Consider the following 24,502-nt stretch of genomic DNA (forward strand, 5'->3'; position numbering starts at 1 on the left):
ATGCCATCTGGCGGATTTTTCAATCGCGAAAACCCTCATTGGCATAGATTATGAGAGACTGGCAACTATACTAGGTTGATATATGTTTCTCTCACTTCAACTGGCATTGGATTCAACATCGGATTCTGACACTTTTACAGTTATGATACCATGAATATCAGTTTATGGTCCTAATTATTTTTATTTTATTTACGACCTTCGACCAGTTGGACACTTTAGATAGCTTCTTGTAATAGTGTCAATATCTTTTTAGCTTTTAACGCAAATCTAGTCTTCAAAGCAGTTTAATCGATTTATTTTATTTTCAAAATCGATATTTTATTGTCTATGATGGCCGCAGGAACATCACTATACATGGACTCCCAGCAATAAAGTACGGTAATGCCTCGTACAGATTTTATCGGCAAAAATTATGGAACTTGATAGGTTTTAGACCATGCCACGCACCAAAACGTCCGGAAGTTGTAATAGTATTATAGAATAAACGTTAAAAGACTTATTTATTTAATTTTTCAATGCTTAAGTGTCCATTAGAATGAAAGGGTGCTTAATGTATTAAAAAAATTAGAAAATAATTATGATGGGTTAATGTTTTTGGGCGGTTTTTTAGGCGATTTCTGACAATGTCCTTTCCTGTCGCTATTGACTTTGGGAAGATGGGAAGCTTATGCCCTAAATTATTATTTAATTGTTGTAAAAATAGTGTTAAAAATGGTTTGCAAAAACATTTTACTTAATTGTATTTAAATTGAGTAAGCATATTTTGTTTTGGAAAGTTGAGTAACATTGCACTTAAGTACTTTAGGTAATTAGTTAGTATAAATTAAGTTAGCAAGACTTTTTTCAAAAGCGATGTTTTATTTACAAAATGTTTTGATGTGAATTTTCATCAATTTTCGTCAATTATTTTCACTGACTTACGCCCGTATTTACAAACATTACTATGAAGTCTCAGAGTGCGCGTGGACGCACAGGGTGACACACGAACTAATCACAGAGCTCTATTCACTGAAGCAAGCATCATTTGTGAATACGGGCGTAACACTGTGACGTGGTTCTTAGCATGGTTGCAGCTATATCCACAAAAGTTAATGTAACTACATAGATGAATTGTTTGGCGATTCAATTATCACCATGCGAGGTTACCTATAGCATAACTATAGTAGCTCTAAAAGCCATATTATTACTCAATTTACGTCAGTAATTCTCACGTTTTTATTTACATTCGAAAAAATATTTAGCACTGATATACGATTATGTTCTCGTAAATAGGTAAATAGTATAAATAGACCATGATTGTACGTCATGAATTTTATAAGCTACTCGTACAGATACAGATGTGTAAAATAGAGCAATATGCTTTAAATTTGTTTGAAACCGTATTATTTATTAATCACTATTGATTTTATTTAATAAAGACTCTCATAAAACACTATTTGTAGATACATTCCTTCTTTTCATGAGGTAAAACTATAATTATTACGTAAAAATATTCAGTAGGTAGTCTTTTTTATAAACGAATGCAGATTAGTTCGAGACAAAGTTTCTGACAAAATTACCACGGAAAATTTTGAAAAATACGACGCAAAATCACTTAAAAATACAATAAAGCCGTCGCTTATCGACAGGCGACTAAAATTACTCACCAAAGTTTATTTTCTTCCAACGAAAACTTATCAAACAAACTTTCCAGCCAGCTTCAAAGTAAACAGTTCACAACAAAAAAGTTCCAAAAGAAAAATGAAATGGCAAATTAAAAAGTTGCACGGCCAAATATAAACATGGTTTGCATTAGCACGGGTTCTTATTTCAACTTTTTGAAACTGTCGTGTGCGGCGGAACGGCTTGCGGCGCAACGTGTTATCGCGGCAGTGCTCAAAGCGAGACTGTCTCTCACTCAAACTAGCAGCGATCGCCGTATGTCATTATTTGATGTTTTTTTTATGTCATTAATCTTCCTATCTTTCAGCCAGCATTATTGTTAACAACTTATTGAATTATGACAAATTGCATTGTTGTAAATCTTTTTTAATTAGAGACTTTCCTTCGCAATTTACGGGCCAGTGTCTTCGCGCCTGAAAGACAGCTAATCCATGGAATTAGTTTGGTGAATTAGGACGTGTTTGTAGATATTACGGTGATCTCTACTAGGCAGTTCTATATCTTTTTCGAGATTGTGTAAATATTTATCACTTTTCCGTCTAGTGAGGCAGATAAGTAATTTTATATTGTGGTGAGTCTTATTGCTTCAACTTTACAAAAAAATAAAAACGTGTAGTTTTGAAAGATAAAACATTAAAATTTGAAGGTTTTCAAAATTCACAATCAATAATAATAATTGACCGGCCGTTTGGTGTAGTGGTTTGTATTGTAAACGGACTAGTATGCCAGAGGTTGCGGGTTCAGTTCCCGCATAGCACAAACATTTCGATGGGTGCCGGGAATAAAGCCACAATCGACAAAACACAATTTTACAGGAGAAGAGATTTAGTGTAAATTTTGAATAATTCTAAACTACGAGGCGTATCAAAACGGTTTGTATATCAAACGATGCGTTATTTTTTCTGGAGTAACATTTAATGTGCATAAGGTTATAGTGCTTAGAATATACTTTAAAAAAGGTAGAAATACATATTGCCGCTTCATACACTGAAAGTCGGTTCCGTAAGAGTCCATTGTGGTTTTATTCCGGTAAAAAGTGTGCAATTAATCAAACAGCAATAGTGTATTGCAGCCTCGGGCGCTGATCTGAAGGATACAGTAATAGCCGTTTGCTTGTAGAAGATTTAAATAAAAGTTTTAACATTGTATATGGCACGATTATTCCGGTCAACAAATTTTAAATGATGAATGGGAATAACGATTCAATATCCATAGTGCTTTTGGTAAATCAGGCAGTTTCAAAGATAAAATTCTGAAAAAAATTCAAAAGGTGTATAGGGACCCGCAGTTTACTAAAATCACTTAATCGGAAAACTGCTGCTATGGCTATTGCGGCTTTATTCCAGGCACCCATCGATTTGTATCATGTTACTGAAAAAAATATATTTCATTTAACAATTTTCTTAAGAATTACCTACATAATATGTGCCTGCCATTCGCCTAATTACTGATCAAAATTATTTTTATCATGTTCCAATTATTGGCCCAATTAAGTTACTAAAAGTTATCATGAAGTAAAAACTTATCACACAAAAACGAAAACTGAAAAAGTAAAAACTTTGAAAATACTTTTTTTAATATTCCTTGACCAAAATTAAATGGCCAGCTTACATATTTTTATCTGTGGTCGACTGATTTATAACAAAACTTCGATGAAACTTGATGCTGGCCGGTCCGATATTAAAATTCCCGATTAAAACCCTCCGAGAGGAAAGCATAAAATCGCCGTCGAGTTTATTACCTTCCGGGAAACCTCATTTCGGATGCAAATTAATTTCTGTATCGATTATTTGCAGAGCATCGATTTGGACAATAAAATCGAGATGATGTAGAAAAGGGTAGAGATGATATTGTGATAATTTTTCAAATTGAAGTATGTGATAATTTAAGAAAAATGTTTATATGAGTAAAAGTACATTATTATTATATCTCTGCAGAGATAATTTCTGTCTCTACATAATATATGGAGACAGAAAAAGAGAGAAATAGAGAGATTAATCTCGTAGGTACCTGGAACATGTTAATTGTTCACATGTTGTAAAAGTTCATTGACCTCATCTTAATATAAATCGCTATGAATAATTAATAAAGTTTTAAAATTAAGAACCTGTATTCTATTTGAAAACAAATTTTGGCTTAGATTAAATCTAATTGGACTCATTAATAATTTAATTTAATTTGTTTCGACCAGACTCTTCTAAATCTTTATTTTACTTAAAATTTTTGTACTTAATTATTGCACATAAATTAATTATTAACTTATGAGTGTACTCAGTATTATACCAAAATATGCTTGCGTTTTCAGTCATCGTTTCACACAATTATACGAGGCTTTGTCTCCATTTTTTGTAATAATTTAACCCTTAAGTAACACCGTGGGGTAATTTTTTACCCCAGGCGCATAAAAATTGACATATCTTTTTTTCTACCGAAGCTAGTGCAATGTCGTTTTGTATATTCTCAATGCAGAGTGTGCGCTTTAAGCTCGTAGACGCGGGATGTGAAAAAAATCATCTGTTTGGCTTGTACAGGTAGGTGGGGTGGAAAATTACCCCAGGGTGTTAGTTACGCATGCTTTAATTTATCATCACCTAACATCTTATTAATAGGTTTTTACAATATTTAAACACAATGAGTAAAAATTTATATGACGATTAGATAGCACGTTGTCTCGAGAATGCAGAAAAATAAATAGAGCTTGATTTACATGATACTTTTCGAACTTTGAAGACATCCCCTCAGAACACAGCGTTCATAAATTCGACACAGAAATAGAGCCCAAAAGTGATAATTATGTAATAATTCAGCGTGTCTGATGTGTTTTGAAAAAAATAATTAGGAATAAAATAAATAAAAAAATATATTTTCATAATTTTATAAAAAAAAAGATTTTTTTATTTTGCTTTATTATAAAGCCACAAATTTTTGTTTTATTTCATTTTGTGTTTAAAATATGTATAAAACATCTATTCAATGTCCGATTAGTGTAAGTTTTTGGTTCCCACAATAACTTTCCAAGATTTTTCTAGAAGATCATTGTGGAAACTATTAGTTGCCAATGAAAAAATCTTTGTTTTTTGTTATGATTGATTTAAGATGTTTCTTTACGCTAGATAGACGTTCGTTTAAACAAATAGTATAATTTAGTGAGTCCATTAATACACTGTAAATCACAAATTAAATTGATTTTAAATATTTACTTAAAATTTTTCAATTTCCCTTTGGGGTATTTTTTTTACCCCAGGGTGTTCTTAGTGTAACCAAAAATAAGGATGTTACTTAAGGGTTAAAACGATAAAAAGATATCCTAATTCAGAACTCGTATAAAACATTATAATGTCCACAATTTAGGCTGTCAGCAAGTTGAGACCGGCCGTATATCTAAACGTGACGTCAAATTACTTTTGGTCACATTTAAATGAGGATTTCGATGTTTGTTCCCTAAGGAAAATGGTGAATGGAAAAAAAAAATCACGAGCTTTTACAGCTTGAAAATTGCATGATATTGATTAAAAAGAAGAACGATAAGAAAACGTTTCGCGCATGACCTAACTTAACCATTAAATTAAGGCAGATACTACGTCGTTACTTTTATTTTAACCAAATGACGTCCAGGTTCACTGCTGGACAAAGGTTTTCCCCAAGGATTTCCAAAACGACAAAATAGAGATAGACGATATCTATAATATAAAATCAAAAACGCCTGGACCAATTTCACCATTTTTTTAAAATGTTCGTTGAAGTCCAAGGATGGTTTTTACGATGAGAAAAAATCGAATAATTTCCGGGACCTTTACTTTTTTCCATACAAACGTTTTCTAAATATTTTTGACAGAACAAAGTCTGTTGGGTCCGCTAGTACATTACATAATAATCCTAAGGCTTCTTAACTTCTCTAAAACACAATATTTCGTTATTATTGAGTTCGACATCCAAGTAAGGCGAAATCTCAAATGGAGGCAAAACAGTCTTTCTAAATCTAGTTTTTCAATTCAGCCTGTATTTAAACTGAGTATTTATTTAATCAACTAAACATCTCCAAAGTACCGCAATGGATTTTCTAATCACCTAATTTCAGGCACGTTCGCCTTCTAATTACCCCGAGCCTCACGAATGCAAATCCTTCAGACTTACCACAATAAATGAATAAGTAAGAAGATCCGCTATTTAGAATAAGAATAAATAGAATAAGACTAAGAACACATTCAGCACAATATGATGAATAAAGCAAGAGTAAACTTAATTAATTAAAAAAATAAAAATATGCTGAACAGGCTAGGCGCCTGCTCAGTAAAAATCGCGACATGACACAAACGTCATGCCGAGAAGCTGGTTTTCAGCGGGAATCAATGCGTGATGAGGATTGCGCGCCCTTCTGGTCGAGACCTGTGGTCGAGACGGTTTGATCAGACAGTATCAGACAGGTTTAAACATTATTTCATGCACTTCATTCTTATCAAACTACCTGTTTGGGAAGCCTCTGCATTCAAAACTCAAAAAACTTTTGCATAAAGTTTTTCCTCCCATTTCACCTCGTTTAAATTACCAAAAATCTTTTGATAACGTTAGTAATGTTAACGTTAGGTAAAGAAGAAAGAAAGAAAAAATATTTATTTGACAACTAATACAAAATAAACTATGGAGCGAAAAGAGAAAAAAAAAGTTGTCAAAGAGGTCACCCACTCAGTATAATCTTGACAGTTGATATAGGTACGAGTATATTATGCGATATTTCAGCTTTTTAATAAGGTTTAATTACATTTTGAACTTTGTTTCAGGTACTAAACAAAGCGTCAGTAGAAAGTAAGTCACATCTATTGTTTTATTCGGTACAAGTTTAGTGTCGCTTAAGACATAAATTAATTATTGTATTACTGAATAATGTGTTAAAATATGGATTAAATGTATGAATAAAACGACTTTTTTCCAGCTGTCAAAGTGAAGAAGTGATTTTATTTTGTTTTAGAAGAAAAAAAAAACATTAAAAACTCTTTTGTTGCTTCTCAACATAGTTACGCGCGCGAAATGCAACACGCATTAGAATTAAAATAATAGTCGAATAGTAGGTTAGTACGAAAGTAACTGAATAATAAACGATGAAATAATTATTATTGGTTTTGAAAATTGAAATTAATAAGCTAATGTAAATAAAATAAAACAAAACTTGGTTCAAGCTTCCTCCTTTGTATAAAATAAAAAGATATTATAATGTAAAAGTAATTAAGGGCTGATTTTTCAATCGTTCAATAACTTTTAACTGAAGAATAACTTTGTCATTTTGACATATTTCCCATACTAAAACTGTCATGTGCCAAACTTATTCTTCAGTTAAAAGTTATCCGTTTTACAAAAAGATGAGACTCCTTTTGGTCTAGAGTCCAAAAAAAAAACACTAAAAACTCTTTTGTTGGTTCTCAACATTTAGGTCCGACCTATTGGACATGTAAATGAATTAATTTAGTGCCACTTTGTAATTTTGCTCAAAATACTTTCATAGCTTTCATAAGTCACTCATTATACTAGTAATTGACACCAAAATTGACACTGGGCATACTGAGTCTGTCTTTATTACGTACAACTCACGTAATCTTAGATCAAAGCCATATTTAATCGAATATTGTATGTTTGCGAAATTTATGTATGAGGCGAGGGAATCGATATCACGTGCTATTTATGTCAATTTCATGATATTTGAATGTGCATGAAAACAGGTTTATTATTAAAGTTTATTTATTACAGGTTCTATTAACTGCCCAAAATATTTTTACATAACATCATCATTATTTATTCATTTTATGCAATCTTCTGCTGTGACTTTTTTTTATCCACAATGAGGAAGCCTTTGGCCTGTATCTCACCTGATGGTAAGTGATGATCAAGCCGAAGGTGGAAGCGAGCTTCACCCGGAATCCTCAACCACAGTGGAACTGGCTATCTTACCTCTAACTGCCGGAACACAACAATGTTGTTAACATTGTTGTTATGGCGACAGACTTAGGAAAGATGGTGGTAGCTAGCCAGGCGGACTTACAACAAGCCCTACCATCATCCAAACCGAACAGAAAAATCTGTCCCCACTGGAAATCGAACCAGGGACCTCTGCATCTGAAGCAGGTGGTCTTACCACTAGACCACAGAGGCGGTTGTCATCGGCGTTGTCGTTAAGACGTTGTCCTTTTAAAGGCCATGAAGCACGATTTCTCGCTTTTTTACCCGACTGCGCGACGCAAGGGAGTGGTAATGTGTTTATTTATAAAATAATCCTGACAGGAAATTTCAATCAAAAGGAAGACGTTATACTGAATATTATCGGTTCACAAAATATCAGCGTTGAAAGTATAATTAATGATGCGATGACTCACAGCTAGTTTATTATTATGAAAGATGCTAACAAACTCTTCTAGACATTTGGTGCCTATGTAGAAAGATGAAACAAAATAAATAATAACTGTATTCCACAAATATAAATAAATAATTTCCACATTATGAATTCGTATAATATTAAGATTATTATTGTAGAGTCGGCTTCAATGTTATCTTTAATAGTTACATTATACATTATTACTTACTGAAAAATAGACATGATGTTCTTGATAATTATACACAAATACTTTTTTACAATAAAGTACGAAATCTATCTTCTTTTTATTTATTTATTTAATTAAAATGAAAGTGAGCTTACAGATAGATCCAAAGCGCTCAAGACAAAGTGTGAATCATTTAACTCAAGTTTGTTTCTATTTACTATTTCGATACATATGGCGACATCAGAATATTGTGAGGGAAATAATATACACCACAATCACTCCTCTAGCAAACCCTCTTTCGTATCCCTCGAGGGGTGTGGTGATAGTACCACGGCGGAGTAATAGATGGCGCTACACAACAAAAGTTGGGAATTCCTTATTATTGCCGAAAAAGGTTTTTAAAAGATTAAAAAAAGGTTTAAGTAGAAACTTCACAGAAAGTTATTTTTAATGCGGGTATTGCTTTTTTTTGTCAAACGATGTTTGTTTTGCTCTTTAAAGAATTAAAACTGTATTTTACTGATTTGACTAACGAGTAAGATAGTAGATAGACTCTTCTCCAAGGAACATCGTTTTGAGAGCTCATGCAAATCAAAAATGCAATGGTAAAGGTGGTCTCAAAATGTCAATTTTTATTGCCCACTAGCTGACCCGGCGAACTCTGTTCCGCCTTAAAGGCAATAAATAAGCCATCGCAATTTTTCCTTATTTACTCACCGTTTAGACGTACCCTGGACTACGAGAAACATTTTAAAACCAAAATCAGCTCAATCGGCCCAGCCGTTCTCCAGTTTTAATCAGACTAACGAACAGCAATTCATTTTTATTTATAATATAGATTATTATCGTGTCGATAACCAATTATTACAATAAATTCAATTAAGTACGCTCAACAAAATTCCACGAAAATTAAGATTTCTCGCACACACAATTGTTTTTATTATGAAGGGCGGAAGAATTTCTAAGAATGGATCTGGGATATTTTTCAACGCGGGTGATCTATTTGCTGATTGATCCAGTAAAATACGATGAAGGCGAACGAACTATATACATATAGAAATGATTTTTGTTTATTTGGTACCCGGAAAATTTTTATGCGAAGAAAATCAAGACAAAACAAATATTTGTAGCGAACAATGTTTACTGAAAACGTTTTGTTCTGATAAAGTAATTACAGTTCTTAATTTTTGTATTCGATTTGGTTTATTGTACGAAGTAAACCTCTTTTGTTTCGTTATGTTACTGTTATTAAAATATTAGGATTTATATTTAAAATATGAAACACTAGTTGACCCGGAAAATTCGCACTGCCTATGTTTATCAGATGTAGGTGTTTTTTTTTTCACATCGGTCCAGTTCGAAGCCTATTCAAAACAAACAATCAAATCTTTCCTCTTTTAAATGTGTAGATTTGCATAATTATTCAAGCCACACAATAAAATAAAAATAGTGCGGTTATTACAGAGGGCCTAGTGTGAGTTTACATCAATCAAAAAATGACATTAAATGTCCGTAACGTTAAAAACTAAACTTTTCATACATTTTTTAAACGCGCTCACTTTGATGTACACTCACACTCAGCCACAGAATAAGTAATAGTACAGGTACAGAAGGATTACTCCGCAAGACGATTTAAATAAATGCGAGTCTTGCTACGACGCGATACAGTGGAATTCAGCTCGCACAGCACTAAGTACCTACAATTTTATTCACCTACAAGTTTTGTCTCTTTCTATCGCGTGCCTCTGAACTCTTCTTACGCTGTTAGGGTTGCTGTCTAGTAGTGTCTAGTAAAAAAATAATTAATCTACTTATTTGTAATGAGGTACGTATGTAGGTAAGTACGCATTGATTATGGAAAACCTTGGGAGAGGCCTTTGTCCAGCAGTGGACGTCATTTGGCTGAAACGAACGAACGCATTCTGAGCAGTAGTCATCGTAGGTTAGGTTCCTATACTATCCTAAGAATTATTGATTACCTACATGGCCAACACACCTTTCAGCATCTTTGGGAAGCGAAGATAAATCCGGTAGATTTCTTTTCGAATTTAAACACCCGAACGCCGCACAATATTTCTTTCTCTGTAAGTCAATTTTTAAATAATACTTCGATCATAGAATTAGGTACTACAACGCACGCCAGCGTACTGACGGGTGCGCGCGTGACACTCGACTGATATAATACCCGCCGGCGGGGCGCTTCGCTGTAGGTAATTATCGGATGTACCGCGCGGAGTGAGCCAGGCCTGACTCAGCCCACAGTTCAAATTATATCATTGAATGAAAATACCCTCAGTAATTTAATAAAGGTCGTACCACCATGAAACTTGCGTAATATTGACTCAAAGGGCAGTTGACCTAATACCTACCGAAAACATACAAATGTGAGTTACGCTTTACTTAGAACTTGCCAATCGGTCCGTTTGCTATAGATTTTGCTTTGGTTATATAAAATGGCTTGAAGTTACGAACTTGGTATGGGTAATTAGTTACAAGATTCTGAGGGTTTGCCATTCCGAGTATTTTGAAGTTTGAATTTCTCAGTAATGTAAATCTGTACTGCGCCCACATTGCTTATTTTGTTTGCTTTTTGTAATACTTTTGTTTAACTTTGAACCGTTTCTTCCCAAAATTTACCCCTATTTTGGGAAATTGTTTCAGTGGATGCTTACGTCATAATAAATAGCGTGCCTTTCAGCGTAAAATGTTCCGTGGCTACCATTTATATTTTATGTACAGATTTGGGGTTAAACTTAACTTTATGGGTATCCAAATGTTAGTCTAACTAGATGTATCTTAGTACAACAAAAAGCTTTCGTCGTCGAATAACCTAAGTACTTTTTGTATTGGACAATGAAGGGCACGTCTTCAAATTCACAGCCTAGACTTACGTCAGATGGCAAAGCTAAACGTATTAAATTACTCTCTAATCTGTACCTCTAGCACGAAAAAGTTTCGACATCGAATCGTTTGCGTATTCGAATCGCCATCCAAAGATTTAGTGTGAAAATTTAAACACCCCTGTAAACGTGACGTAAAGTGAATTTAGTATAAGAAAGGGACGAAATTAATTTTAACAATCGAGATCGTCACGTTAGCGCCGGCAAAAAAATAATGAGACATTTATGTTTAGGCTCTTAAGAGCATTTGACAATTGTAAGTACTAATTTAATTAGTCTACACGAATAAAGATAATTTTGATTATGATTTTTTTATAGTTGAATTCGTAGTCTAGGTATAGAATTTTGTCGAATACGCAAACGATTCGAAGACGAAAGTTGTTCGTGCTAGTAGTACTGACGTTATTTGAAGCCAGTATCGGGCTACGGAATAACCATTTATTATACAAGTACTAACAAAAAGATTAATAATAACACGTACTCGTAATGCTAACAAGTCAACAGCTCGTATGTTTCTTGTGGTGTTCCATACTGCGTTATTTTTTTTGTTCAGACAAATGCTTTTACCAGTATAATGGTTAGTTGTACAAGTACCTACGGAACTTTTTTTGAGCTTGATTTGCAAAATAATTATACTGATTTTTAAGAGCTAATATGCGGGTGATTGGATTGATGGTAAGCAATTGTCCAATACCTAATCCATCCATAGGCTTGCCAATGAGTAATGAAAATCGAAGTTTTTTTCTCTAGAAATAAAACAAAAGATAATTATTACGATAAGTATTCAGCCATCAGAAGTCTCGCTGTAGATAATTGGCATGCCCGTGCCAAGCCTCGCCTCGGCTCACTGGTTAAGTGGCTGACATGAGTGAACTGGCGCCACTACGAATTGTATTTATTCTAATTGAATCTACATAATATGTTATGTAGAAGATATTGTCGTTTGTCGACCTAAGATTTTTTTTTATAGAATCAGAATCTTTACGTTTCAGCCAAATGACGTCCACTGCTGGACAAAGGCCTCCCCCAAGGTTTTTCACAATGAACGGTCCTGCGCTGCCCGCATCCAGGCTCTTCCCGCGACCTTTACCAGATCGTCGGTCCACCTAGTAGGAGGCCTGCCCACGCTACGTCTTCCAGCCCGTGGTCGCCACTCGAGAACTTTCCTGCCCCAACGGCCATCGTCTCTACGAGCTATGTGCCCCGCCCACTGCCACTTGATTTTAGCAATTCTGCGAGCTATGTCGGTTACTTTGGTTCTCCTGCGGATCTCCTCATTTCTGATTCGATCACGCAGGGAAACTCCGAGCATAGTCCGCTCCATCGCCCTTTGGGTGACCTTGAGCCTTCTTATGAGGCCCATAGTAAGCGACCACGTCTCAGATCCGTATACCATCACTGGCAACACACATTGGTCAAATACTTTCGACTTGAGACACTGCGGTATTTCGGACGTGAGTATATGGCGAAGCTTCCCGAACGCTGCCCATCCAAGTTGGATTCGACGATTGACCTCTTTCTCGAAGTTGGATCTACCTAACTGGACTGTAAGATTTGAGAGCGGAACTGAAGTATTGCAGTAAGAAATAGACGGAAAAATTTGAAAAAATCGGTGACTTTTTCTTCTAATAGTACTCGTAGCTCTAGCAACCTCCTTATTATGTACCTACTTTTGCAACCATAAAGTTAATATAGGTACCTAGCGGAATAGAGCAACAAAGGACTGAGCGAGCGAGATGTCCTTAGCAGCAACACTGCGTGATAAAAAGAGATGCGCGATGCGACGTGACAAAACCTTAACAGAACAGTTTTTTGCAAGTATTTGACAGTTCGTTAGCACTTATTGGCACGCTAAAAATTTGAGCTCTGAGATTTTATCTAATTTTACGTGAATGAAGTGGATGTTTATGAGAAACAGTGCTTCAGAATCGTGGTGACTAGTTCAGTGATTGATTTTGAACAAAACAGTGAAATAATCCTGACAACTGACACACAAATGACATCAGTGACATCCTAAAATCGGTTTCGTTTGACAGCTTGTGGTTGTTGCTCTATTCTGAAGGAATATTAACTTTATGGTTACAACAGATAATGTTAGATCTAGAGATAGTCTGAGGCCAGACTAAGTGCAGGACGGCCGATCTGTAGGATTAACGAGTTTTGTGTGTAACGGAATAGTAGGATGACGGATGAAAGATAGTTTATGATTTGAACGCTGAATGATGAGGAATGATTAGTCTATGGAGGAACGAGGATTGAGAGTGAGAATAGTAGTTTAAAAGTTTAAAAGAGGAGATCTCATCTAAATATTCGAGGATAAAAACAATAAATTGAAGGTCGGCTTGACGCAGGCCCTCGCGCGCACCCGTGCGTATAATCGCGCGCGTCACGGGCCGCGTGTCATAACGATTTGAATGCGAAATTGCTGGCTGATTCCTATGAATTTACGCCTCTAGACAGACGTCAAACAGACAAAAAAAGAATTAAGTTGATGGATAAAAAACAGAAAATTAGGATTGATCAAATTCTTTTTTTGACGTTTGTTGGGCATCGTCTATGTCGCTCGAAAGCTGAGGTATGTGAGACTCCTATTATGTAACTTAATCTACACATTCAGTATTTTTTCCACCACAATAAAGTATTAACTTTTCAAATTATTATATTTGTCGTGGCAGCCTATAATTAAGGTAACACTCAAGAGTATTCTGGTATATTATTAACTTACGGTATATGCTTTGGTGGTTGTCCATAAATAAATATTCCTCATTTGGAGCCATACACACCTACAGAAAATTTACTCTACATCATAATATTCCTTTTATTTATTATCGTGTCAATTTAACATGTCATGTACAAAATAAAAAATACTTATTCATTTGCACACGTCGTCCATTGACGTCATTGGAGTCGTGTATTGTCTGCATGTTACATTTCATATTTGCAATTAATTGTTTTGTATTGAAATTTTATGTTGTATAATGAATAATTAAAAAGCCTCATTAAGTTTAATGGAGGTCAAAGGTACGTGAAAGCTTCTTTATTACTTACATTAAATTATGTAACAAGTTAAGAATACTGAAAATAAAGTAAAATTGATAAAAAGTGCGTTATTAACGCGATAAATTAAAATTATCATAAAGAGCATGTTTACATCGATATTAACTTTCGAACCCAACAATAGACCCATGCTAAACGGGACTATTCCCACCTCTCGTTCCCACCACTGCAACTCCTGTGTAGCCAGGATCTACAGCTTGACCGCCATAAAAACCCAACCAATGAAGGTCAAGTTTGTCCCGGTGGAAAGTTAAACTGTCATTGGACCCGCAACGAAATTAATTAGAAGAACATAGGAGGAGTTCGAATTTAAGGTTCGGCCAATCTGGAAATCATTTTCAAGCATTCACCAGTGGACGTCATGGGGCTGATATTTATGATGATAATCTATTATTATCATCTTAAATCCATTACAGGCTCTAGCCTATTTATACATATATCAATCCAAGATTGATAGAAATGAATGTGCCATTAGTAAATTACTTTTACAAGTTAGCAACTTATCATATTCCGATTCGATTCGTCTTCTGGTCTCTCAGGCCCTTAAAAGATTGCGCACATTACTCAAGTCACGTTAGCGTTGTTTGTTTGGTTTTAAGGAGATAATAATAAATATCAATCGCTCTAATTTTGGCGGAAATAATATCAGACGTCTTATCGCCCCATAACAGCTGCATCGTTTATTTTAATTTAAAGCACATAAAACGTATAGTTTTGATTACTTACCTAATTTATGAATGATGTAGCTAATATTTACAAGACAAAATGTGCAATTTTTTGATAAATCGCAGTTTAAACATTGCTGAAAAGTATTTAGAAGATAATAAAGAGTGGGTAAATATAGTAATAAATATTAAGTAAATTGCTACTGTTCTTTTTGAGTTGTTGCGCCTAGAAACATTGGCTTACATGGAGTCAACACCCTCAATCGTGGCAAAATCAAATGTATTTGAAGGGTAATCCTTCCAACTCGTGCGACCCGAACGTGTGCCATCGCCACATATTGTTTTACCCACGTGTGCAAACAAAAACGATCGCTGCCATTGACAGGTTAAGCGTCACGTTTTTTATCTTGTGACTAAAAATCGATGGAGTCCCTCCGATTGTTTTACTGGGATTGTCCGATTGGACGCAGATTTTCTTTTTTTAGGCAGTGCTTGATGGAACTGGTGAATTGGTTGTTCAGAGTAGGGATGTTATGGATATGTAGTTTCGGTTATAGATACGGTTACGAATATAGGAATAATATTATACCGGTTTCGGTAACGGTTACGGATATTTGTGCTTTAGAATGCAATTTGCAATAGTTGTCCCACACGGTTCATTCATAGTACATCGAATAAAACGTAATAAATAAAAATGATACTAGATGGCATTATAAACGTAAATGAGGTTGTTATGCCTTAACTTATAATGCTGTACAAAAAACAATTAAACTGCCTACATCCGAAACTTTTAAATCGGTTACGGTTACGGTTTCGGATATTTTTTATTTCGGATATCCGAAAGTTTCATTTACGGTTACGGATATCCCTGGTTCATAGCTTTTACCGTTTGTAGAGTCTTTCTTGTCTTTTTTGATCTGATGTATTCAGTCTCAAACTGAAAGGAACCAGACCAATTGAGATTGCTAGTGGGATACGAAGTTCATGTAGATTTTTTGTATGATTTTTTCGGTTAGAGACGACAATAGGACAACGGGTTCGGAATCAAACTGCTGATGCTGATTGCAGAAGAATTAGTCCTATTCTAAAATATCTTTCTATGCTATCAAACATTCATAAAAAATGTTCTCTGGAGCCCGTATTAAACAAATATTAAAAATAATTTTCTTACAAATAACCAGACCAAAAAGTTTCACAACTTTCTGCACTACTTAAGAAACTTATGACCTCTAGGTAGAGCAATTTCAATTTTCTCACCACTACAACTATCATGATTCTTTTAATTTTCTTTATTAATACTATCTGTCTGTAAAATGTAATTCCTGCTCGAGCTGCTTGCACAGACGACGGCACAATAATATGCACCTTATGTGACTAATAATAAGTGCTATCTTGCAACAGAAATGTAAAGTCTGATGTGCTATTGTCTGAACATTAAAGTGCCAAGGTTGTGTTCCTTTTTATAGAGTCAGACGCAAAATAATGTTAGGTTGGTACTACTGAAGCTTCGCGGTGAGTTGTATAAAGGCGGTTTGTTTACTTTCGCCATAAAACAAAGGGAATCCCACCAGTTACGCACTTACAAAAACAAGGAATTTAAAAAGATTTTTTACAGGTTTATTTTTATTGTGAAAAAACATACTGGCCGGCAATAACACTTTCGAAGTCTTAAAAAAATAGAAAATTTAAAAATCGAATGTCAAAATGTGAATAATGATGGCTGATGGGAGCAAGATATTTCGCAACAGTAACTACTTTCAACACGAGACTTTAATGATAGATCGCCCGGAGTCCTGCCAGCAGGACTTAAAGTACTTCCGGTAGGACGCAAAATTAAAAGATCACAGTTTCGTAAGTATACATTGTACAAATTTCAAATTTACACGAAAAAATAGAGTGTTTCTCTCTCTTTCACCCAATAGTGCCCAAGATCGAAAAACGCGACTAACCGTTAGTCGGAGCCCGATGGCGCACGAGTATACACGGGGGCAGCGCGTTCGCGCTCGCGCGACACATTTTGACGCGCCGGGCGTGGAGTCGGCAACATTTTGGCGATAATATTATAATGAATGTGAAGTATTCCAGCCTAATCAAACATTTATAATTTATTTCTTGTTTTTGTTTTTAATTTGTAGTGTAATTGTAAGTGATAGGTGTAATTTCTAATACAAAGTGACGTACCAAAGTAATTAATTTAAAGTTCCTTATTATAGTTCCTATTAGTTAAGTTGAAAGAAGATAAACAAGTTTATAATATATTAAGAAAAGTAAAATACTGGTTAAACAAAATGATTCTACGACATGACTTTTTATTTAATAAACACTAACCAAGTGTTTACTACTTCTGGTGAGGATGAGTTCAAATTTGAAGGTCACCGTACTGCTGGAAGGACCAGCAAGCAAACACGTACAAATTGCGTACTGCGGGCAGGACTTGCGATAATCTTCTGGCAGGACGTTTAGAACAAAAGACCAGTCCTTCCAGAAGAGCCTTCCAGCAGGACAAAGCACCGGGCGATCTATCATTAACACCCGTAAGGGGGCGTCCATAAATTACGTGAGGCTTTTAGGGGGGGGAGGGGGTCAACGAAAACCTCACTAAATCTCACGTGGGGGAGAGGGGGGGTCTCGGAAAATATCACGTAATTTTCCACGCAAGAAATAGAGTAAAATTGCCAGAAAACTGGGTTGTTGAAGTAAAAAAAATAATTTTTTTTTTGATGATAATGACAATTTATTCTAAACCGTCTAATCAAATTAAACTAAAAATGCCTCCATCTGCATTTGTGAACACTAAAGATGCAGAATAAATGTCGAAATTAAGAAAATTCGAAATTAAAAAAAAACGTCATCGGCATCGCTATTGCGTAAAAAATTGGCCAAGTGCGTGTCGTGCCACGCGCAGTGTAGGGTTCCGTAGTTGTCTGTCGTTACCACAATATATTTCAGAAGCAAGCAATTACTCTAAAGTCACTTTTCATATTTTCTTCTAAGGAATTTTTACTGCTTAAGAAATTGTATAATACATGAGTCAAATGACTATTAAACTAAGTAATGTATCTTAACCGTTATAGTTTTCCTTGAAAAAATTCATCCCCACTTTACATGCAGGGGAGCTACCCTAGATTTTTTTTATGAACATTTTATTTTACCGTTTTGTCGGCGTGACTAATATAAATACCTTCACAAAATTACAGCTCCCCAGTACCAATAGTTTCCAAGCGAAACCTCGGACAGACAGACAGATATGTCGAAACTATAAGGGTTCAGGACTACGGAACCCTAAAAAATGACATTACATACGTATGAAAATATTATGTATAGTTCCAAAATACTGAACTGTCCTATGCATGACATTGACAGTGGGGCGCCACCGTCAATACCGGATCTCTGGTTCAGATTTTTGCCATGTTGGAAACCATATAGTTGAACGATGGTAGCGCCCCCCTGTCATTGAGTTTGGTGGGACAGTTCATCGTGGGTCATCTATATTTGTAGTTAACCCTCGTATACCCGCGCCAAAAAGCATTACACATATACCCGCGCACGGTCTCTCAGACCGAAAGTTGAGCTCGTGTTTTATAGTGTAATTGTGTACTGTATTGTACTATAATTTGCTTTAAATTATACGTTAAGGTATTAATTGCATAAAAAAATTAAAACAAATTTTATATTTATAGATATTTTGGTTTAATCGGCCTTTAAATCAGACTTAAAATTTAAACAAAATTTTACATCAGTCTAAATTTAATAACAAAAATAAACGTTTTTTTCTTTTGAAGCCTAAAAAAATACTATAAAATATAATAAATGGAAGTATCCTTAGTAATATAAAAGAACAAAACAGTATTTATCACTAGTGGTTTCAGTGGAATAATAACCGGAACATACCATAACTGCATGCTCGTATAATGACAAAAAAATAAAACCGACTCCAAAAAAACCTACACTAAAAAGTAGAAAAATAATTACTAATAATTACCTACTTATTTATTAGGACGAATTATTAATATTTATGTAGGTATACCATGATTGATACTTCTGGAGTCGGTGCCAAGATTATGAAACATGTAAAGTTTGCCTGCACCGACTCCAAAAGTATCAATCATGGTATACCTACATAAATATTAATAATTCGTCCTAATAAATAAGTAGGTAATTATTAGTAATTATTTTTCTACTTTTTAGTGTAGGTTTTTTTGGAGTCGGTTTTATTTTTTTTTATAAAATTTTACTTATTTCTTGCTTTTTAGTTAACTAATTATTACCTTGATGTTACCACTGAAGGTAGGCAGTACATTGAGACCAAAAAAAATTGGTTCATAATTAATCGGCGGAGATATTGCGTATAAAAAAGTTCATCCCCAATTTTCCACCCTTGGGGGTGAAATATTTTCTTCAAATTCGCATGAAACCACCCTTTTGATAATACCTATTCAACAAAAAAATAATCGTTCAAATCGGTTTATAATCGGCGGAGATATTGCGTATAAAAAAGTTCATCCCCAATTTTCCACCCTTGGGGGTTGTTTTTTTATTATTAAATTTAAATGGGACCACCCTTGAGGTATTACCTATACGCCGAAAAAAGATTTGTTCAAATCGGTTCATATTTGGCGGAGTTATCGCGTAACAAACATAGAAAAAAAAAAAAAAAACAAAAAAAAAACATACGGGTCGAATTGAGAACCTCCTCCTTTTTTGAAGTCGGTTGAAAATACTTTTTGCATGTGACAAATCACCCTTCTGCTCAGAATCGGTGTTGTTCTCCTGCACTTCTAAATCATCCACCACCTCATCACTTTCACTCTGGTCATCATAGTTGGAGTCCGAATCTTCACATTCTAACAGCGCCCTTATCCTTTTTTCGTTCATTATGACGACAAAAATGGCTAAAACAAATTAATAATAATAAAATACAGTAATACTTAATTGATATGAAACGCCACTAAAATATGACAATACATTTTATTGAGTAATATTGTAAAATAAAACAATAGTAACATACCTGAAGTAGTTACACGTATACCCGCGTCGGTCTCACAGACCGAATAACAGCAAAAAGTGACACACATACACTTGGCAGAAGCGATCGCCCAACACTAAACAATGGCAGGCCACAAATCATGAAGCTACTAAAAACCGCAGTCATAGAGCTAATACTTTTTGAAAAAACTCCGAATTATTAGTTCGTCGGTCTGAGAGACCAACGCGCGGGTATAGGAAGGTTAAAGTAACCAATAGTCAAATTTGACAGATGTCAAATGACAAGTGGTTAAATAACAGATTTTTTTTTATAACAATGTTTAACTTGACTTTTAGTACATTTTTTAGCTATTGGTTTACATTTTATTAATATTTAACCATTAGTAGCAAAATTTAACAATTAGTTATTTTAACTATGAATCAAAAAACTGGTCCTAGGTTGAAGCAATTGTTTGTCTTACTAAACGACGGGAAGCTACGGAACCCTGCACTGCGCGTGGCACGACATTGGGTTACTGATTTTTTCATATAAATCTAATAGACTCGAAGCATAGACATTGCAAAATAGGCATTTTATGAAATATCACGTGAGATTAGGGGGGTGGGGGAGGGGGTCAGGCAAAATCTCACCAAATCTCACCAAGGGGGGCGGGGGGGTTGAAAAATCGCCAAAATTGTCTCACGTAATTTATGGACGCCCCCTAATCAGAAACGATGCTTGCTTAAGTGAAGCAAAAAATCGAACGCACAGCGTTGAGTAGAGGTAAGTGATTGGTTCGTGTGTCACCCGCACTCTGCGACCTCATAGTACCTAATGTTTGTAAATACGGGCGTATAGCAATTGTTTAATGGTTAACCATTAAATTTCATTTAAGACAAAGAAAACTACTGTAGACTAGTTTTTTAAGTCTGTAGTTATTACTGAAAGGCCTTAGATTATACTTAGCAGATATTTAGGATTAACTTGAAGATTATAGGGCACTTTGTCTGCAATTATTAATGCAGACCATACTTTTTAGTTTCACGTATGTTACATTGCGAAATGTTCACGGCTAGTCGAAATAACCACAAAGTGCTTAGTTTGGGCAATTATAGTACAGCAGAACCTTTTCAGGCAATACCGCACAAACTTAATTGAAACATATACGAGTACTGTTATTAATACTTAGTCCGCAATTTCGTTAATATAACATCTTAGATTATAATAAAATAATTTTCCACTCATAACATACAATTAACTGAGCCAATATTTCATAAAGAGCGTCATAAGGGCGTTATAGCTAAATTAGCCGGTGAAGTTTATATGCAATCTCGAGGGCTGTGGGGCAGCGGGGTCCTAAGCCCTTAATATTAAGAGATCGTAAAGCGCTCCTTATTGGAAACGTCAGGGCGATGTCAACTTCATGTGCTTTTAGATACCTAAACATACCTACTTCGTACGTTTCAGCCAAATGACGTCCACAGCTGGACAAAGGCCTCCCCCAATGATTTCCATAATGGCCGGTTGGCAGCGACCTGCATCCAGTGCCTTTCTGTTACCTTTATAAGGTCGCCGGTTCACCTAGCTAGTGCGACTTTGCAATCAGTATCCAAATTTTTAGGAGCGACTCAGGCAGGTTCAATAATGATTCACTACGTTGTATCCTTTTAGAAGGTTTTTCTTATTTTGTTATTTGAATTTATAACCAAAGGCGTTTTTTACAAGGAATGGCTACTTCATTAAATATTTTAATAAACCTTTTTTCCTCAAAAAGCATGATTTTTCACTTGAAAAACTTTACGAGCTTTTTACGACTTTGTTCTTTCTAAAAGTAAACCTCAAAAGTTTAGAGGCATTGGTTAATTCAAGCTATTTTTACGCTGGAGCGAATTTTCATCAATGCGAGGTAGAATGCGGTGTAAATGAAAATCCTACTGTGGTACCTAATACGAGACTATCTAAATATATACCTACAACTCAAAGGTGACTGACTGATTGACTGACTGACTGACATAGTGACCTATCAACGCACAGCCCAAACCACTGGACGGATCAGGCTGAAATTTGGCATGCAGGTAATTATTATGACGTAGACATCCGCTAAGAAAGGATATTACGAAACTCCACCCCTAAGGGGGTAAAACGGGATCCGCGTACGAAGTCGCGGGCCACTAGTAAAGTATACACCACAAAGACAGTGCCCTTAAATGTAAAAAAAAATGTGCCCAAGGTTAGCTTGGCAAGTGAAAATTATGGGTTCGAGTCGTTCATGAGTTTCTTTGATAAGTGGCTTTGGAAACAATATCCCTGCCTACATCTTTTTTGATTGGCCAAAGGATATACTTAATTAGAAAGTAATCCCATTTTAATTAAATTCGTGTCAACGTTTTATCCTCGTCCGATCATTACCTACTTCTATATTATTCATACAACATGGACGCAAAAGACCAACATGATTACGCATAGGTGTATGTCAGCCTTTGTTTGCAGACAAAGCCATAGAGTGCCAATATAGTGCACTATATTGTATGCAGTGTATAATGACCTCATAATTGCGACACCAACACTAAAGAAGTGACTAAAGTCTGAGCGATTCTACTATTCGATTAAAGTACGGCCAACGAGAAGCGATACCAAATGTAAACAAACCCAATGTCATGGTCATTTGGAATAGCAGGCGTTTGACTTTGACATATTTTAGCGGGAGAACGAGACATTACGACAAATACATAAGATGGGAAGAGACAGAATAGATTGTCAGTTCGACAGTCGAATCGACCTTTTGTATCGCTGCTAGTTGGCCGTACTTTAGAATACCTTTGGATTCTCTGCTAAAACGCCCGCGGTTCTGTATCAAAAACTATTATAAGCATTGAGCATCCATGCATTAATAGGCGGGCACACACTATGAGCACCCGTGCGAGTTTTAGCGAAGGCCTATTTAATTAAACTTACTTTTGCTATATTACTGAACAGTTAAAAACTCTGATTCTTGCACTCAGACGATCAGACTTATCGTAAAGTTCACTAAGGCTGGGTAAGTTGCAGTATCTTACTTAAACTTTGACAAACGTTAAAAATCTGTTAATCTCCATACAAAAACACCGGTTATCGTTATAGTTACGGTTAAAGTTAGGTGGTGCAATAGCATAAGAAGGATTCTCGACTTCACACCGACTATCCAATTCATAAAGCGCGCTGCCAGCACTGCCCAGCACGCGATTATAACCGCAATACTTGCTCCATAGTTCGAAGATACGAATAACTTCGAATGATCTCTCGTCGAATATTCGTCGTGACTTGACTGGGTAATGAAAGAATCGTTTGCGAAGTATTCGTTACTTTAGCCCAAGTCAGTACTAAAGTTGGAAAATATAGGGTGTAAGGGAGAAATTGGAAAAACTTAGGCATTGAATTTCTTAGTTGATTGAGCCGTTTCAGGTTTTAGCGTCTCGAAAAGTTTCGTATAGGGTTACTAGGTCGGGTGGTATTTATTATGTTTGGTTAAACTTTAAATTAACACAATATCTTCTGTAATAATATTTAGCTAGGTAAACTTTAAAACATTATGAATAGATCATTGAAGTTGCTGTTTACTTTATGCCGTCAATATTGTTAATTGAAAAATTATTCTAAGCAATATTTAATGAAAATCAAATCAAATTAATGAAAAATTATACCTGGATGCGACCAGCGCAGGACCGGTTGTCGTGGGTATCCTTGGGTAAGGCCTTTGTCCAGCAGTGGACGTCCTTGGCTGAAACGAATTAAAGATACAAATTACATTCCTATTACTCGTAGTTCGAAGAAAAACTTAACAAATAAATTGACATTAAATTCGGGATTTTCCGTTCCAGTTTCACCCACCTGCCCCTTACATCCTGTATGGAATTGAATGAAGGAATTTCTCACAGTTCCAAAGTGCCCTGTCACGCTGGATTCCAGGAACACTTCTATTGAAATCTACGTCGAATTGTTCAGACAAGATTACACATTTCCACCCTGAGTTGTAATTTTCCTCTTGTTGAAACATTCCTATGTACAGACAGCACATTAGACTACCTATTTTTGTTGCAAATTCGGCCCTATTACAAGTACTTAAGGTACCATTGCTTACCTTGATATGTCGTCTTCTGTACCCACTGATGACGTGTACCTGTAGCTCCTTCGTTCGTTCGTATCAGCCGAAAGACGTCCACTGCTGGACAAAGGCCTCCCCCAAGGATTTCCACAAAGACCGGTCCTGCGCCACTCGGATCCAGGCATCTCCCGCGACTTTCACCAGATCGTCGGTCCTCCTAGTGGGAGGTCTGCCCACGCTATGCCTTCCGGCTCGTGGTCGCCACTCAAGAACTTTCCTGCCCCAGCGGCCATCAGCTCTTCGAGCTATGTGCCCCGCCCACTGCCACTTGATTTTAGCGATTCTGCGGGTTATGTCAGTCACTCACACGAAATAGGAGCTACCTAATTTCGTTACAAATAAGAGCGCTATGCAAGTTGCCTACTCGATCTGCCGTAGTGTGTACCTATTTGTATAATTCACAGTCAGTTTGCGTACAAATTTCACATTACACGGCATTTAGCTGCGTCTGCTTATAATTATACAGATTTGTTTATACAGTAGTCGGCAGCACCAGACTTATACAGTTTTATTGCAAATTCAACCTTATATCAACTGCTTAAGAAGCCAGAGTTTATCTAGATGTGCTGACGTCACAACGCCTT

General features: G+C 35.7%; 1 protein-coding gene across 3 annotated transcripts in view; it reads right to left on the bottom strand.

The window, feature by feature from the left end:
- LOC135077454 (prolactin-releasing peptide receptor-like) overlaps positions 1–1,891 on the bottom strand; it is an 87,358-nt gene extending 85,467 nt beyond the window's left edge. For all 3 annotated transcript variants that reach the window (XR_010258461.1, XM_063972003.1, XM_063972002.1), the window contains exon 1: positions 1,647–1,891. The gene's annotated coding sequence lies outside the window, so the exon portion shown is untranslated. The remainder of the gene's footprint in view (positions 1–1,646) is intronic.
- Positions 1,892–24,502: the final 22,611 nt, after the last annotated feature.

Source organism: Ostrinia nubilalis, chromosome 13 (assembly GCF_963855985.1).
Source record: "Ostrinia nubilalis chromosome 13, ilOstNubi1.1, whole genome shotgun sequence".
NCBI lineage: Eukaryota > Metazoa > Arthropoda > Insecta > Lepidoptera > Crambidae > Ostrinia > Ostrinia nubilalis.